At 53.6% G+C, this 13,229-nt stretch overlaps 1 long non-coding RNA gene across 1 annotated transcript; it reads right to left on the bottom strand.

Moving 5' to 3' along the window:
• Positions 1–78: 78 nt before the first annotated feature.
• LOC124976697 (uncharacterized) lies at positions 79–12,299 on the bottom strand. Its single transcript, XR_007107048.1, has 3 exons — positions 12,028–12,299; positions 10,346–11,914; positions 79–280 (listed from the first exon to the last, which is right to left on the bottom strand). It is a non-coding gene; the product is annotated as an uncharacterized LOC124976697 (long non-coding RNA).
• Between the last annotated feature and the right edge of the window lie 930 nt (positions 12,300–13,229).

The raw sequence follows: 13,229 nt of genomic DNA on the forward strand, positions 1-13,229 counted from the left end.
CCTGGTTAATGAGAACACAAAGTCCACACGCAGGGGCTAGGCCAGAGGCACATGCGTGCACCACCGACCTGAGCTGTAGTTTGCCAATTGGAGATTAGGCTGAGGGAGGTTCAGAGAGGTCGGCAGAGGCTCCGACGTTCTGTGCAAGCCGTGCTGAGGTTGAGTGGGGGTGAGAGACGGTGGGTAAGGAAGACGCTCAGGAGTGGCTCCAGGTGGAGCACAGTGGAAATCACTCTTTCATTGACACTTGGTTGAGAAAACACCAGAAGGAAAGTGTTACCTGTAAGACAGTAACAGAATGGAGGCTTGGGAAATGTACCATCCTGCTGAGGTCAAGTTCTAGGCTAAATGGAATGGGTATGAACGGGAGTGGCACAGACCTCTGAGTGTGCCCCACACCCGTTCCCATTTCCATCTAGTGGCAGACCCCTCCCACTGTGCCTGGGAACCTGGCCACCCAGCTGCAAGGACAAGGCTTCCCAGCCTCCACTGTAGCCAGGAAAGGGTGCCATCTATGTTTGGCCACGGGGCGTGACAGAGGTTCTGTGTGCACCGTCCAGGTTGTGCCCCTCAAAGGAAAGGACCAGCCTGCCTGGCTTTCCCCTGCCACTTCCTCAGGTGCAGGATGCACCTGTGTGCGTGTGGTGTGTGTGTGTGTGTGTGTGTGTGTGTTACTACTTACAGGGTGGTGAGATGAAATGCAAGGAAAGCGTACATGTTAAAAATGCACAGTTCCAGCAGATGCTTTATGGTTTGGATGGCGTCAGACCAAACTCTTCCTCTTTCCCCTGCAAAACTGGCTTCCTCCCACATAGACTGCATCTCTGTGAACAGACCGTCCACCTTCTAAGACCTTGAGCCCCAATCGTGGCCCTTTCCTTCCAGGCACACCAAGCCCAGCTGATCTTCTCAGCATGACCTTCATGACATGTGCAGAACCTGAGGCCCCCTCACCACTCCTCTGCCGGTCCCCACGCTCCCCTCCCCGTCTACAAGTGGGGAGGGCACACTGGCCAGTGTCCCCGCTCCCTCCCCCAGGCTCCGTCCTCAAGCAGAAGCCAGAGGAACCCCAGGAAAGTGCAAGTGAGACGGAACCTGCCCTGAGCCCAGCACTCGGATGCTCCCCACTCCCTCCACCCGCCCCTCACCCTCTGACCTCTCGCTCTGTCTCTCTGTGGGTCCCTCACTCGGCCCGCACCACCCCACTGCTGCTCAGGCTCGGTGCCCCTGCTCTGCCGCCATGGGCCTGCCCCGCACCCTCCTCCAGGAGCCCCTCCCAAGCCGGGGATGGCGCAGGCTCTGGGCGGGTGGGAAGGCGATGCAGAGAGAGTTGGCTGCTCTCCCAGCGTGAGCAGAGGAAAAGGGGCAGGGTTTGACCTGCGCTCCCAGATGCCTGAAGGGGCCATTACGGAGACGGAGAGCATGCTGGAAGGAGCCAGATTGCAGGGGAGAGGATGGGCCTGCCAGCATCCTGGTCTGAAGGCTCTGCCCTTACCAAGCGAATGCCTCACATACCTGCTTCCTCTGGGCTGAGGTGTCCCGTGACCCCGCTGGTTTAAAACAGTGGCTCTCCCAAGTTCTCTACACCTCAGTGTGCACGTGCGTATGTGACGGTGCGCGACTGTGACTGTGATTGTGTGCATGGGACTGCTTGTGACTGTATGTGACAGCGTGTGACCATGTGATTGTGTGTGTGACCGTGTTGTGACAGTGTGTGACCGTATGTGTGTGTGACTGTATGTGACTGTGTGACTCTGATTGTGTGTGACTCTACGTGACTTTGCAATTCTGTGCTTGTGGCTGACTGTGTGTGTGTCCCTCTTCATCCTATTTTTGTCATTTCTGCACACTGTGCTTATTTGCTCTTGGCTTCTCACCTGCACCTCCCCTGGTCTATCAGCTGGGCCCCTCCCTGGGCCATATAAGCTTCAGGAGGACAGGTCTTTTTTTTTTTCTTTTCTTTTTTTCCATTTAACAGCTGCATCCACGAAGTCTAGAAAAGTGCCCAGCACATAGTAGGTCCTCAACGCATGTGGGTTCCCTGAATGAGCACATGGATGACGAGGAGCGTGGTGAGCGGGAAGGCAGGTGAGAATGGAGGTGGGGTGGGCAGGGAACCCAGGTGCGTTGGCTGATTTCAGGAGCCACAGGGCAGGGACCTGGTAGCCATGCAGGCTGCCGTCCAGGGGGAGCCACCAGGCTTGGTGCTGATGACAGAGAAGAGCAGGGAGGAGCAGGAGAGTGCAGGTCCCTACCTGGGCCTGGGGCTGGACAGGTGTTGGAATCTACAGATGCAGGTGCAGGGTCAGAGGCTAGCCCCTCAGGAGGACAACATGGAGGGCTGTGATGGGGTCAGCCTGGAACCCTGTGGGCATGTGCAGGAAGCAGGGCCAGCCATGCCATGCAGCTGTGTGTCCAGCTGAGGCTGCAATGCAGGGCTGACTGCATGGGAGTGGGGGCTGGTTTCTAAGTCCACCACGTGGGGACACAGTGGCCTAGCCACTCCAGTCCCTGGACCTGAGCTGTTTTCTGGATCTTCCATCTTGTCCACCTTGCTTTCCTCCCTCTTTGCCAAGCTGACCACCAGTTGTGTGTCAGTGCATCAGCCCTGCCGCACTGTCCCTACCTCTCTTTTCCAGGTCGCTGCTCCAGTGCTTTCCTCTCTTGCTCTCCCGGAGGCTCAGAACACAGTGCGCCACAGAGCGCCTCTCCACTGCACGCACTGCCATCGCTGTGCGTGCTGCCATGACGGAGGATCAGCGCCTCTGAAGCCCCAGGGAGCCGGCACTGCTGGCTCCTCCTCATCTGCCACCAAGGAGCCTGGAGATTCTGCTGAGGGAGGCTCAGAGCACACGGCCTCGCTGCTTCCCCATTGCAGGGACAGGAAGGGTGCCAAGGCAATACGTGCCTGCAAGATGCCCTGATGGCCAGACAAGGACTGACCTAGCCTAGCCAGGGGACACGGGGAGTGGCCCAGCACTGCCTCTCACTGACTGCATGGCCTCAGGCAGCTCACTGCCTTGCACTGCCCTGTTGCCTCTTGGTGAAGTGAGACTGTGAGTCCCACCAGCTAACCGCACAGCAGTGTAGCTGCGAGAACAAGGGCAGAGCAGGTGCCAGCTCACTGGTCATTTTCAAGGACCTTTAATGAGCAAGGGGCTTTGTCATTCACCTAGGATTCCAGCCCAGGACCCCAGGGCTCAGCAGGATGACCCAGGGGAGACAGAGACAGTGCTCTGCGGCTCTCCTACTTCAGTGCTCCTTGTGAGCCTTTTGTTGGCGGTGTGAATTTCCAGGGGCACTCTAAACGAGTAATTGGCAGAACAGTTTGCACTGGTTATTTCCATAGACCCGCCAAGGTTTTTCTTCTATCACCATAACAACCTGTATCCTATGCATAAAGAAGCGCGCCTCGTTGCCACGGGCAGGGGAACCTGCAAAGGCAGCCACCAGAGAGATGCGGACCCTTTGTAGACTGTTTTGATTCTCTCAGGAGCACCTGGTACCCTGGTGACATTGGTGCCTTTCTATGAGCCCTGGGTCCCAGAGACATCAGTTGAATTCATACATATCTCTCCTAAACTCTTGTGGCTACAGATGGAACACATGCCAAATCATGTAACAGCACTAAGTCAAGTGCAGAAAAACTGGAAATGTGTACTGAAAGGGGTCAGAGAATGTGAATCCCCCAAGCCCCACTTTGCACTCTTGTCCTCATGGGTAAGAGCTTGCATGGTGGGGAGGACCAAGTGGAAGTGGCCAAAAGAACAAAACAAGCAAGAACAATCCCGGCCTGAGGAACAGAGGGAGGAAGGCCTCCCTCTGGAGATCAGGCAGAGAGACTCACCCCATCACACCCCCAGGAAGCTCCCTAGCATCCCCGCGGAAACCAGGTGGGCCCTAGAGGGTAGCTCCACACAACTGCAAGCTCAACTAAGAGGTGGCCCTGAGTGGCCCACGTGCTCTCTGCTGCATCTTAACTAGAGCAGACTCAACATCTCAAGTCACAGTATGCATCCATTGACTTGGTAAGTGTGTTCTACTGTATTCCAGTAAGGAAAGAGGATCATTGATGGTGTTCAGCTGTGTGGAATGGACAACAGTGGGCACTTAGAACCCGGGGTAGGCCAGCTTTCCCTCTTCCATAGGACTGTCAGAGAGGTTGGGATTCACAGGACACACCTTGGAACTTTACTCTGGTGTATTTTGACGATGTTACACCGAAGGGCAGATGAGCAAGAGGTGACTGGCCTGCTGGAGATGCTGATGTGACCCATGTGTTCCAGGGCATGAAGGAGAAGCACTGGACAGCCCGGGAACTGAGGCAGGGGACAGGTACCCCCATCGTAGCCCCAAGTCCTACCACGATCATGGTGCACCTAGGACCCAGAGGCTAGGACATGCCTGGCAGCACCTACAAAGCAGGTACCTATCTCGGCTGGTACCTCTCTCCTTAGATAAGGAAGTGCAGCTCCTGGTGGGTATTCCGGGCTTCTTGAAGCACATGGTGCACATAGTATACTGCTGTGACTCATCCATGAGGTGGCACGACGACTCTCAGCTTTGAGAGAGGACTGTGGGACACAGGCAGGTCCAGGTTGTAGGGCAAGGAGCTGCACAGACCATGGGGCTCCGTAGACCCCATGTTGTTAGAGGTGTTAGTGATGGGAAGAGAGGCCATATGGGGACCCAGGGGGTGGCTCCAAGGCAGGCCCTTGGATTTTAGCCAAAGACCATGCCACCTACAGTGGAGAATCACAGGCTGGTTGAAAATCATCTTCTTAGATATGAAACAGTCTGTCTCCCAGAGTCAGGCCTGTTCTTAGTGACTTAGAATTACAAGGGAGCCATGGTTAAAATCATTCATGCCAAGCTTGGTTCTTATCCTTCTTATGGAATCTGAATAGTTAGTTTGTAAAGCCTCTGTTTTAACAGAGAAGGGGGGGTGAAGAATTTTGATAGTTTTAATCAAAGAAGTGTAATTGTTTCAGATGGAGAGAGAAAAAGGAGGAGAAGGAGAAGAAGAAAAAGAAGAAGGAGAAGGAGGAGAAGAAGGAGTAGAAGAGGAGGAGGAGGAAAAGAACCATAGCCCTTCCTCGCCCTTCTAACAAACACACCTTGCAAAAGAGAATTCAGAAAGATCAGAGTTAACGCGATGGAGGAGTCACAGTAAATCTCAAACCTTCCCGGAGAGAAGGGCCATCTGAGATTTTGCTGTATCCCTTGAGGCCTGGGGGCCATCTCTGGGCTGGTTTTTGCTGGCTTGTGGGCACTCTGCGCTGCTTGGTGATAGAGGTACACCCAGGTGGACTCCGCCCAGCTGCCCCGGCTGCCTGGTTTTAAGCACCTTGTGTTAGCTTCTCCTCACAGTAACGGATACCTGGATACCCGAGACAATCAACTTAAAGCAAACTTTCATTTAGGCTCAGGGTTGCAGAGGTTCCCGGCCATGATAGGTTGGCCTATTGCCTTTGGGTCTGTGGAAAGGCAGGACATCATGGTAGAGAGTCTGTGATGCAGCAAACACTTCCTCAGCCAGGAAGAGAAAGAGAGGGAGAGGAGGCTGGGGTCACAACATCCCCTTCGAGAGCTGGTCTGCAATGGCCTGAAGACCTCTCAGTAGGCCCCACCTTTTAAAGGTTCCACAAGTTCCCAACAGTGCCCTTTGGGGTACATGCCTTTATCCCCCAGGCCTCTGGGGATCTTTAAGATCCAAACCACAGCACGGCATCTCTGTCACAGCTTTCGACGCCATGGCGGTGAGCTGGGCCCCTCCTGCACCACCTCTGCAGTCAGGCCCTTTCAAGGAGCCACGCCCTTCCCATGAGCCCTAGCCATGCCCTCTGGAGCCCCAAGAGCTGAACCTAGTCACCTACTCAGGGCCCTCTGTGTGCCAGGCCCACCCATCCCAATGGCTTCCCTTCCCTCCTCACTGCAGCTCTGTGAGCAGCACCCCATTTCACCCCACATGTGAGGAGACTGCTCCCAGAAGCCAATCCCCTTGCCCCTCAGTTGAGGTTGGAAAACTATGGCCCACGTTATATTTTGGGTCTGGAATGTCTCATGTGTTAGGCTTGGTCCCAGCTGGTGGTGCTACTAAGAGGTGGTGGAAACTCCGGGAGGTGGGGCCTGTTTGGGGGCAGGGCTCATCCTGCCCCCAGCCCCTGTCTTTCTCTGCTTCCTGCTTCCCCACAGCTGTGAGGTGGGCAGTTCTGATCCATCCCACCACTCTGCCATAATATTCTGCCTGGCCACAGTCACAGCAATGAAGCCAGTCAACAATAATCGGAGGTTTATGAAACCACGAGCCAACAACCTGATTGCCCAGGTATGTTGTCCCCGTGGAAAACCTGGCACAGCCCGGGTGCTGCCGCCTGTTTCTGTAGGTAGAGTTGTATGGGCACACAGTCACGTCGGCTGCCTGTGGGTGTCCGCTCTCAAGCAGAGCAGAGGGGTGGCGATGGAGACCCTGTGGCCTGCCAGGTGGAAATGCTCCCTACTGGGCCTTCACAGAAAGAGCTTTCCTGCCTTCCACAGCTCAGTTATGGGACTCCCTCAAATCTGCTGGGTTCCAGAGAGAAAATTGAGTTCAGTGCTGAGCTGTGTGGAGTGGGGAGTGAAGAGTCCCCTGAAAATGATTGAATAATATTTTTTGAAGAGAACTGGAGATGGGTGATTATTCTTGTTCCCTCTAATTTAATTCCCTCTCCTATTTCTCCTTATTAAATCCTGAGCTAGCAGCTCTGCCTCATCCTGGCAGATGTTGGCTCAGATACGCCACGGAGCCCAACTCACTGTTTCCTAGAGATTAGACATCGACAGTGTGGTGATTAAAAACATATACATCAAAATAGTGGGGAAATTCAGTTCTAGAGGGAAGAGAAAGGAATTCGGGAGCTAGTGTGAGCGTGGCCATCAGGCAGAAGCACACTGTTGATTCCGGGGTCCCTCCTGGACTGCGGGCACCCGGAAGGTGTGCGCTCACGCCACCCACGCAAAGGGCCAAGGACCACTGTCTAGCACAGGCCAGTGGGTGCTGTGAGATATGCCCTTATCCCAACCCCTCTCTGTGACAGTGACCTTATTTGGAAATAGGAACTTTTCAGATGTAATCAAGTTAAGATGAGGTAAGAGTGGCTTCACCCAATGACTGGCATCTTAATAAAATGTGGGAAATTTGTACATAGACACACAAGGAGAGTGTCATGTACAGAGTCGGAGAATGCAGGGAGGACAGCCTTCTGAAGGCAGGAGCATGTGCTGCCCTCCCTTGGTACCCATGGGTGATCAAGGGCAGGAGCTGCCGCGAATGCCCACAGCCATGCATGGCACGCAAGTCCATTACATAAGAAGTCATGATATTCACAGACGACCTGAACATATTCTCTTATACATTTAAATCATCTCTCTATTACTGCTAATTCCTGATATAATGCTATGGAACTATGTATAGCTTAGGGGAAAATGACAAGAAAGAAGAATGTGCATGTTCAGTTATGGGCACAATTTTTAAAATATTTCAATCCACAGAGGAACCGACAGATGAGGAGCCCAAGGATGCAGACAGCAGCTGCGTTGTGTGATGCTTGAGAAGCTGGCGAACACCAGGCATCCTTGGAAGAGGGAGTGTGGCCCTATCCATGCCCCCACCCCCCACTTCCAACCGCCAGAGCTGTGGAGAGTGCGTTTCTACTGTTTCAAGCCACTCGTTTGAGGGACTTTGTTATGACAGCCCTAGGAAACATATATGGGAGGTGATCAGTAAGGTTTTGCTGAGTGGCTAATGAAGGGATGAAGCACCAGTCCAAAGGGCTCAGAGCCAAGTCAGATGGGAAGAGCCCATAGGTAAACTGAGGCAAGGCAGAAGCAGCCGCTGTGGAAGGGCGAACCTCAGGGTCTGCTGAGCATCTCTAGCCCCTACTGGTGATCCTGAAGGAAGGTCAAGGACGGAGGCCCAGCACTGCGGGTGCTAGGGAGTGCGGAGTCTGACACGGGCTGCAGGGCCAGCCTCTGAGGCAGGCTGGGGCTTGCTCCATGCCTCGCCTGGGAGCTCTCCAGGCAGGATGGCCATTCGAGTGACACAGGACATTGTTGGTGGGACGATCGCTGGTGGTCTTGGTTACGTGGCTGATGGCAGTGGAAGGACTCTGACAGACAAGGCTGCTGGTCCACCCCAAAAAGCACGGAGCCAGGCCCAGTCTGGGTGACAGTGGGGCTGCTGTAGCCTGGTGGGGCTGATCCAGCAGAAGGTCAGAGCCAAGCAAGTGGGGCGGGAGGAAGGGTCAGAGGGGAGAGGTAGGCCAAGACCAGAGTGTGCTGGGGAAATGAGAGAAAGGCTGCGAGTCAGCCTCGGGGGAAATTAGGGCGACCCAAGGACATGAGGGGAGCAGCAGAGCCGTGCCAGTGGTGCCCGCGTGCCAGCTGGGCTTCAGCTCCCTGCACCTGCAGATCAGAGTTCAAGGGCTGAGGACCAGACAGGCGGAGCCGTTCCGAGCCTCTTCTACCTGGTTCTAAGCGCGCCTCTCTCTCTACCTCCAGCTTCCCTTAGGTCAGAGGAGGCAGGCCGCCCGCGGGGATGACTGGGCATCCGAGCTGTGGGCGCCTCCCCACTGCCCCAGGGAGCCTGACAGAGGCTTTCCCTAAGCACCACTCCCCAGGAACTCGATATCAAAGATATGCTCTATGTGTTAATGTAAGTGTGTCTGAGCTTTTGACCTAAAAAGAGGGAGATATTTTCCTTCCGGAAGAACCGGATTGTAACCCACCCCTGCCGGGCTGCATGCTGAGATGCGTGGATTAGATCTTAATCCTGATTTTCTGTGCAATGCTGATCACTCTGACCTTTTGCATCAGAACAGGCTTATTTAATGAGATGGGGAAGCACTACTGACCTGGCTAAAAGCTTCCCTGAACTGGGTCATGTAAATGGAAGCCACAGCTCTGCTGGAGGTAGGCAAGGGGTGAATACCAGTTTTGCCATGTGTGTGATCCCACTGCATCTTCCCACAATGCTGTGAGGAGAATATGGCTATGTCCTTTATATAGATGAGAACAAGGTCAACTTGTCTGTCCAAGGTCACTCAGCCAGTGAGAGAAAAAGCCATTATTAGAGCCCAAATCTATGTGATTCCAAGTAGCTCTTGGCCATCACGTAATATGTAGAAATCATCGCGTGCTGTTGAGGGTCAGTGTCTTTGTCTACAAAGCTGAAACTAAAGGCCCCTCCCAAGCCATCGAGTGAGATGGCACCCCTGCAATGACCCTACGCTGGAGGTGGGTAGGGTTCCCTGTTTCCTTATTGATTTTGTGCCTTAGCCACAGTTGGGCACCCAGAGGGATCATGTGGACCAAGCTGGGGCCACCAGAGTGCCTTGCTGAGGAACTTGAAGAAAACCAGCCAGGGGCTACGTACGGCTGAGCTGAGTTGCTCTGGGAAAAGTGCTCCAGAGTCAGGGCCGGCGAGGTTTCCCAGCCGGCCATTCCCTCTCAGAGCCTCCCTTCTCCCTGGGCAGTGCAGGGAGCTGCACATCCCTTGCCCCTTGCCAGCCACCTTCCCGTGGGCTTAGGCAATGGGAAGACCTGGGAAGACAGGTGCAAAAGAAGGGAGGATCCAGGTATCCCCCACCCACCCCTTTCCTCTGGCGCCTTCAGCAGTGGCCTTGTCTCTCCCTGGGAGCTTCAGTGCCTGGGGAGAGGCAGCCTCCACCCCGTTGCCCAGCTCCACTTCCGGCTCCTAGTACGGAGACTCGTCTTCTGATTCCAGCAGCGCCCTCCCACCTCCCGAGTAGCCCAGGTGGGGGGCACATCCTGCTCTTGCTAATCTGCACAACTTTTTCTCCCATCATTTGGAGTCTCAGTTATTCCATTACATGCAGAATCACTTCCCTGTACCAAATGCCCTCTGTTAGAAACACCTAGAATGGATTAATTTTACCCAGTAGGAATCGGACCACTGTGATCTCATGGGATCCCGCACTCCTACCCTGAGTCTTAGGTGTTCTTTTCCTTTATTTCCCTGAAGTGCCCTAGTGGCCGTTCAGTAAGAAGTCCCTTACTTTCTCTCTCCACCTGTCCCTCTCTCTCTCACACACACACACACATACTTTTTTAACTAAGTTGATATGGTTTCTGATTTTCGCCACCAACAGAACCTCGACTCACTCAACACAAGACTTACACTATGCTCTGTAAACTATAAAGCAATTTGCAAACGTGCAGCTCCCGGGAGGTGCTGGGTGGGTGTTTGGAGGGTACTGTATGCTCATAACCCTGGCTGATGGTGACATGTGCATGGCGCTGGCAGGACTGATGTGAAGCGCGTCACCACTACAGATAGTTTGCTCACCTCTACTGCAGCCTGACTTCCTTGTCTCAGCTTCCGACTGTGGCTGCAGGAACTGAAGACACCTAGACATACTGAGTTCCGCTCCCTGGCTGGGACGGGCATCGAGCAGGCTGTTTCCAGGTGGGAGGAATTGGAGAGGAGCACTCAGGATCCTGCAGTAAAAACCCTTCAGACCTGGGTTAGATGGAAGTGGGAGATTCCCCAGTGGAAGGAGGAAAGGCAGGCATTCCTAGGAACTTGCAAGGAAGGTGGCATATCTAGCTGTTTGCCCAGAGCTACCCACACACAGAGGTGCCACAGGGTGTCCCAGGAGGCTGGCCATGCATGCCACACCAGCCTCATCCTCTCCCGAAGATCAGGATATGGAGACGGAGCAACAGAACCTCCCCTTCAGCATTTGAAGACTTTCCCTTTATTTTGAGGGGCTCAGAAACCTCGAGTTGGAAGGGTCTCCAGAAGTGAAGGGTTGAATGACCTTGCTTCTTATGTGAGGAGGCTGAGGCTCAGCTCAAGGAGCTGGCCCGACATCATCGGCCAATTAGAAACCACGCGGGGTCTCTCTCTCTGCCCCTTGCCTTAGGATCTGGTGTTATTAAGAGCCTGAAATTCACCATAATGGGATATGATTAGAGTAATCCAACCCTGTCTTTCAAAACCTCTTGAACTGGCAAGTATTAGTCACTGAGCCTTTAGAGAGAATTATTTTGGTCAAATTACATTTCTTTCAGCCATGCTGTGAAGATGAAATCCACCAAAGGAGAGAGGGGTATACGAGAGCAGGGGTACTGTGGGGACAGGCAAGTTGGGTAGGGCCAGGAGGGCCACCAAGGACACAGAGCTCTGAGAGCCAGCGTGAAGGAGTCGTGATAGGAAGAACAGAGCAGAACAAAGCCCAACAGGATTCAGACACCCAGGGCTCTCGTCCCAGCCTTGCCTCCCACTAGTTATGCCTTTATGTCTTTCTGGAAAGCATTTGTCCTCTCCAAGGGCCGCTTCCACCACTGTGCAAAGGATCTGAGTCCCCCCCGCCCCATGGCCTTCCTCCCCCAGGGGTGCTGGGACAATGGCCAGGGTGATGCAAGGCCCAGGGTCAGTGAGTGGGGCTGTCACTCTAGGGTGACCAGCACAGCAGCCCAGAGCATGGTCAAGTGCCACAGGCTAGGCCAACGGATTGCTCCCTGTCCAGTGAGCCCTGCCGCCACTTCTGCCCACTGCACGGGGGTCCAGCCGCTGCGGGAGGAGCTTCACGCTGAACTGGAGTGGAGGAGGTCTCTCCAGGGAAGGGGAGGCTCAAGTAGCAAGGCTCTGAGGCTTTGCATTCTTACCCAGGGACTTGCCCATGATACGCAGGTGCTCCTAGCCAGCTGTGGCCCTTCCATGAGGGATTGTCCACGTCCTCTGGAGACTAGAGGGGGTCCATGGGCAAATCTGAGCTTCCAGTCCTGCTCTAGCCTTTATCTGCTCAGACTTGGGAACCCCGTCAGATAGTCACATTTTACCGATGACGTCCCTGAAGCTCACCTCCTCCAGGCACAGGCCGAGGGTTTAAGATGGCGGCATATCCTGTCCCTAAGGAAGGAGAGGTAACCAACCAACATGATTTCCTCTCTTCAGGAAGAACAGACAGGTGCCCATCTGGACCTGCCTGCTGCCCATGCTGCTCTCCATGAGGCCACCGTCACCTGGGAGGCTGAGGAAGTGAAGGGCAGGTCTTCCGTTCCCTGCACAAGCAAAGACCCTCACGGGGGGACTTCCAAACATCTGCGCACCGCTGCTCTTAGTGTCCTCGGTGCAGGACCCATTTTCTTGGATCCACAATCAACAGCTCCCTTTTGAGGATCGAAGATGTTTTCAAAAGCTGCAGAAGCTGGTGCTGAGATTCGCATTACTCAACGGCACACTTTCCGTGACTTTTCTGATCGTGGGCTGCCAACTTCCATACACCCGCTGTGGTGTGCTTATACCACAGGATTCTGGAAAAGTCCCACCAGCACTGTTCAATATAAGCGTCTGTGACGATGGAAATGTTTTGTATTTGTGTTGTCAAGGCGGTTGTCCTCAACCCCATGTGGCTGTGGAGCCCTTGAAATGTGGCTAGTCAACTGAGTACTCAATTTTTAATTCTATTTTAATTAAATTTAAATAGCCACACGTGACTAATGGCAATGGCATTGGGCAGCACAGATCTCAATAATTACTAAGAAAATATCAGTCCCCTTGCTTTCGTATGCACTTACTTTATTGTAAACACAGAATGATTTGAGCTTGTTTACCCTTTGGGTTTAACTTTTGGCCCAGTATTTTGAACTGCAGGGGATTCACAGTTGTGTAAACACTCTATGCATGAAATGAAGTTTAAGAAAGAGGCCATGTGTTTGCTTATTAGCATGACACTGTAAAAACACCAAGAGTAATAATTAAAAGATTAAACACTCAGCAATGCAAAGGGTTTGCAAGCATTCACTGCCTACCTGCTACCAGGGTGTCAGGTTTAACAGCAGAAATGTAATTAACTCATTGAATTCACTGCCTTCACTCAGAATCATGCCTGACAGGCGCTGCGGGTGGCTAGGGTGCATGTTCTACCTGACCGAGTTGGCCCTCCCAGCCAGCAAGCTCTCTCTGGTCAGTTCTCTGCTCTGTTTCCCTCACCAGTAACTGATTTTTACATGTACTTGTGTCTTGCTCAGCAAGTAGGAATCCCTTATCAGGATCCTCCTGTGGAACACGGGCATCCTGACAGCTCCCTCTGGCCTTGACTCCTTTTGAACTCCTGCAAGGGAAACGCCCTGGCCATTCTGAACTTAAAATACACAGATTCCTGAGCTCCATGCGGAGATCTGGGTCGGAATGACCACAGCAGGGCCTGAACAGCTGGTTTTTT

This window comes from Sciurus carolinensis, chromosome 1, assembly GCF_902686445.1.
Source record: "Sciurus carolinensis chromosome 1, mSciCar1.2, whole genome shotgun sequence".
NCBI lineage: Eukaryota > Metazoa > Chordata > Mammalia > Rodentia > Sciuridae > Sciurus > Sciurus carolinensis.